This window comes from Gavialis gangeticus, unplaced genomic scaffold, assembly GCF_001723915.1.
Source record: "Gavialis gangeticus isolate Ggan-Ray unplaced genomic scaffold, GavGan_comp1, whole genome shotgun sequence".
NCBI classification, from domain to species: Eukaryota; Metazoa; Chordata; order Crocodylia; family Gavialidae; genus Gavialis; species Gavialis gangeticus.
Genome location: NW_017729028.1, coordinates 18054996 through 18060475, shown reverse-complemented (window position 1 = coordinate 18060475; position 5480 = coordinate 18054996).

Sequence of the window (5480 nt, the reverse complement as noted above, 5' to 3'; positions counted from 1 at the left end):
GCCTTTGCTGATGTAGAAGCAAAATAGGATTTGGATCCTCCTGCCTAACAGATACTTTTTCTAGCCTGCTAGCTCTTCTCTGGAAAAGATTACCCACAAAGAGCAATAGGGTTGTTCATGTAAACAGAGGGGCAGTAGCCACCTCTTTTTATCATCATGATGCACTGGGCTTTTTTTGTTATTTTTTTTTACTATTATTTGCACTGTTTCACAGAACCAAAGTAGTGGATTCTATTTGAACGATAGTATTCTTATATGCCATTCCAGTTGCAAAATGGATGCAAAAAGATTCTAAGTATGACAATGCAGTATAATACTTTCAAAATTAACTTTATTCCTTGGATTTCATTTTAGGAAAACTGCATAGCATGCATTGAGTGTTGTTCTTTGTCCTACTAAAAGCAGTGTGTAATTGTGAATTGTGCTTCCACTGGGGGAAAAAAATATTTGGAGCTTTGGCTGTAAAGCATTAACACACCTCACCAGTACAATTTACTGTTTCCTCAAGTGCTGGCAAAGGTGCAGTTGGTTTTGTGATACTTCAAGTAAGTTTCAGCTTTGCCAGCAGTGTTTGCATAATTCATCTTAGTCATCACGCATCTTTTCAAATGTAGGAGACAATTTATTCACATTAAGCCAAGAATCAGCTCCAGTTTTCTCCATATTAACTACATTAAAAAGTTTTTTATAATATCCAATTATATAAAGAAAGAGCAGGCTGCAACACCCTGAATCAGCACACCCATAACTGCCTTTTGCTGGATGTTCTCTCAGCAAGAAGCTCAAAAGAAAAGTGTAAGTGTTCAGAAACTGAATTACACAGCCTAGAATGGCTGGATCACACAACTTGGATTTCTTCATTGTAAAACATTTTCAATCCATCTGTATAGACTATAATTATTTTACTAATGTTGAGACAGAAGAGATCATTTTTCTTTCATGCAGATCTCTTTTCCAGTTTGTTGTGAACTAGGCATTAAAAATGCTCAGCACTAGCAGACATGGCAATTCAAAGTTTTACAGAATTAACAGTGAATACATAATTTGCCTACATGCTCAGTGACCCACTTCAGCTATATCTTAATATCTGCTTGTGTCTGCCAAGAGTGATCCCCTCACCATTTGATTCCTGACTAAACAAGTGGGCCTTACACCCACATTTACAAAGTTCATGAGTAAATCATATTTTATTAGTTCTAGAGGAGAAAAGAAAATAAAAACCAAAAACTTAGAAATGCATTCTATATAAATTCATACAGCATAATGATTCTTTTACCATGGGCAAATCATACTACAAGTGGTTTGAGAATTCCCAATTATCAAGTCTGATGGTTGGCAGATGCATCAGTCCTGATGGACTAGTTCTCTCATGAAAATTAACCTTTTTATGGTGGTAGTCATATAAGAATATAAAATTGGCAGAAGCCACTTGGGTCATCAGCTCCAGTCCCCTGCTACTGCAGGAGTGAGCAACTGGAAGGTAAATTTTTTTGTCAACTGACAGCCCAAACCTTGTATTTACTAGTATGTCAGGCAGTTCCTTGTATTGAAATCAGACACGCAATGTGGTTCTATAAGAGCCCAGCAAGTATTTGTACTCTGTGAAGGACTTCTTGTTTTTAACTATTTAATGCATTTGATCAGTGAGGTCTTCAGCCTCCAGACATCCATGCAAGATACTGCCTAGAAATCAAAATTCTTCCTTTCCATCATTAGGACACAACATGTCTGTTATACTGTATTATTTTTGAAATATTAGAATATCTTCTTTTTCTTATTGCAAGGATAACCTTTAGGAAGATTTTTTTGAAGCAGGAATCAACAAAAGAGATAAGAATAGCAGTTTGAAAAGGGTTTTGATAGATTTGTCAAGAAAACACAGATCTAACAAAGGTCAATCCATCTGAGGAAGTTTTCTTATTTCATTATCATAATATTTTAGTTGACTTATTAACCTTTTGCGCTAATGAAATATGCTGCAAAGCACTATGTCCTGGGATTCAAAAATGCTTAGCATGTTTTGGATGCATTAACAACAACAATTTGGAATGCAGGAAAAAAAACAAAAAACAAAAAAAAAACAAAAAACAGATAAAGTGTTCTTGAAATCCACCAGTTTAAATTTCATGTGGGGTTTGGAAAACCTAGTTGTTCATTCTTCAAGAGAGAAGAGAAGAGAAATGGGACAGAAAAAGGGAGGGAGAAAAAAAAAAGGGAAAAGGAGAAAAGAGAGAGACAAAAGAGAAAGGAGGGGGGGTGGAGGCCAGGTCTCGTGGGTATGTTGGTGACTTATAAGCCCGATCTTTGCCTTGAACAATTTGCTGCGGCAGGGACAGGAAAGCCTAAGGCTCAGGCTAAGTGCACAATTCTCAAAACCTCCCTTCACTTTCAAGGTTTCCATTTTGCCAGGCACCTTTGTACTGAGCCCACCAAATGCACTCTCAGTTGCCAACTGTTCCTGTCAGTAATATAACTTGCCTAAAGATTAATAGGTTCAGGGACTGAGTTTCAGAACCACGATGGGGATAGGGACATTTTCCATGCTGAAGGTGGTCATCAGTCTTACAGGGGTGTAGGTTGTAGCCATGTTGATCTAAAGACACAGGTAGACAAGGTTCTTTGGGTGAATCTGGTATCTTTTAGTGCAGTTGGTGTGTGCTCTTCAGCCTGAGCAAGGTTTTTTAAACCCAAAAGCTTGCTAAAAATGTTTCCAGCTATTTAAGTTGGTCTAATAAAAGATGTCAGATTCACTCAAAGAACCGTGTCTGTTTGTCATTCTTGCATCATTAAAGCCACTCAAACTTCTTAAAAAAAAAAGAAAAATCATGCATTGCATACTCTGTCAAGTTAGCTTACAGGAACTTGCCTCTGTCTTCCGGTAGGATTTATATGACTCTGGCCAGCACAGTAGCCTTTCTGGCTGATCCATGTTGTTGCTTCATTGGGAAGAACAGAATGGGTACATTCACAATTTGGGAAGTCTCTCAGTGACCCCTGGGATCTTGTGCACTTTGATTATATGCTACTGTACTTTAAGCTTAGCAGCTACACTTTGGACTTCCCAAAATCAACTGTACTTTTCCAAGCCTCACAATACTTTGTCATGTTGCCCATATTTGCCATTCTATGGAGATGCTAGAGGAACTGCGTTTCAGGTGTCAAAGAAAAAGCTCTGATCTGAGCTCAGTTGAATGTGGCACAGGGGCCAGACGTGCTGCACTAGATACAAAAACCAGACTTGTTACTGAAGAGACAGAGAACTTTGCAGCAACAGACAGTTCTGGGTAATGTTACTGTCCTATTAGGCTCTGAAACAGTGAACTACTAAAACGTAAACAGAACTCAATTCCAGGATGCAAGGAGTCAACAAGAAGTCTATTAGGTGTATCCTGTGATTGTATGTTTAACATAGACTTGGAGGGGAACCACTTAACTAAACACAGAATAAGCAATAAAGACTTATTTAGTTCTTTATCAGACACAAACTGCCATCAGATACATGCTGTAGGAGACAAACCTGTACCTGATAAAACATAAGGAAGAAAAATGAAGACAAATCACAATAAAAGGAAAAATGGATCTATTCAAGCCCATCACCATTACTATTCCTACACAGCAATCTTTTAGGGAACTGGAAATGGCAGGACATTGCTCCTAAATATATCCAACAGCCTAACGAGCTGAGGAAATCTTCCAGAAAATATATATGTGCAACAGGTCTCCCTCTCTGGCACCATCTTCCTGGTCATCCACACCTTATGTGGGGTGCCCTTGGAGCCCTCTTGGAATCCTTCTGTCCCGCTCTAAATCTCGCCTGCCACATCTTGATAGAACTTGTTGTGTGAGCAGGAGACTGCCTATTCGGGTATGTTGGGGTCTGTCCTAGAACGGCCTTTTTATTCTAGCTAGGCCTCCCCATCCAAACCCACCACATAGGGCGTGACTCTGAGGCTTTTCCTTCAAGTGCCTGGAGGCTCATGGCCCCCTTTTCTGCTCCCTTCTGAAGCATGGCCCTCCCTGGCCCAAGGGCATGGGCACTGGCCCCACAACAAGGGGGCCATGGGTTCAAAACCAGGGGCAACCTGCCAGTCCCAACAACAACACAACCACCAGTCCAAACAACACAAGAAACCCCTATATATACATATACACACACACTTGCATTCCCCCCACCCCTAGGCTTCCCTAGGCTTTTTAAGACCATCCTTCCAGTGCCAGGCTCTGTGCCCCTCCAAAAGCTGCACCCTCACTGGCACCAGGGTCTGTGCCCCTCCAAAAGCTGCACCCTCACTGGCACCAGGGTCTGTGCCCCTCCAAAAGCTGCACCCTCACTGGCACCAGGGTCTGTGCCCCTCCAAAAGCTGCACCCTCACTGGCACCAGGGTCTGTGCCCCTCCAAAAGCTGCACCCTCACTGGCACCAGGGTCTGTGCCCCTCCAAAAGCTGCACCCTCACTGGCACCAGGGTCTGTGCCCCTCCAAAAGCTGCACCCTCACTGGCACCAGGGTCTGTGCCCCTCCAAAAGCTGCACCCTCACTGGCACCAGGGTCTGTGCCCCTCCAAAAGCTGCACCCTCACTGGCACCAGGGTCTGTGCCCCTCCAAAAGCTGCACCCTCACTGGCACCAGGGTCTGTGCCCCTCCAAAAGCTGCACCCTCACTGGCACCAGGGTCTGTGCCCCTCCAAAAGCTGCACCCTCACTGGCACCAGGGTCTGTGCCCCTCCAAAAGCTGCACCCTCACTGGCACCAGGGTTCCCACTCTGGAGTGGGTCCTCAAAAATGAGGCCTCCTCCATCCCCTAATAGCCTCACCCAAACCTCCAGTTTTAAACAGCAAACACAAAACTCAAGCCCCTAGGCTATAACATATACATAACATAATATAACCATAACATATAACTTCTGCCACTTGGCTAAAACAGCACTTGAGCCACCCCTAAGGGTGCTCCATCCCTTACCCATACCAAACTGCTCATACATTTAGGCTCCAGCAGAGCTCCTTCCCCTACAGCCACCAGCCAGAAACTGCCTGCCTAGCCTCAGCCCTGGGGTTTAAATGGGAGCCAGGCCCTGCCTGTTCCAGTCAGCTGACTGCTAACAGGTATGAGTCACTGGCTCCCTCTGGTTGCCCTAGCAACCAGCACCTGGGCTCCTTCCTCATTGCTCCTAAGAGTAGCAGGCACCTTAGTGCCTGCTACAGTATGCAATGTTGCCTCTAAGGAGCAGCGGTCCATGAGTGTGCTGTGTCGATCCATGAGTGTTCTGCCTCAGTCTGGCATGGGACACTTACCAAAGGGGGCTGGGGCCAGGGGCCAGAGGGTGGAGCTGGGGGCTGGGGCTGGATGCTGGGGGCCAGAGGCTGGGGCCAGGAGCCAGAGGCTGGGGCCAGAAGTCAGAAGCCAGATGTTGGGGCTGGGAGCCGGGGGCCAGGAGCTGGAGCTGCGAGCTGGGGGCCAGGGGCTGGAGCTGGGGGCCAGGAG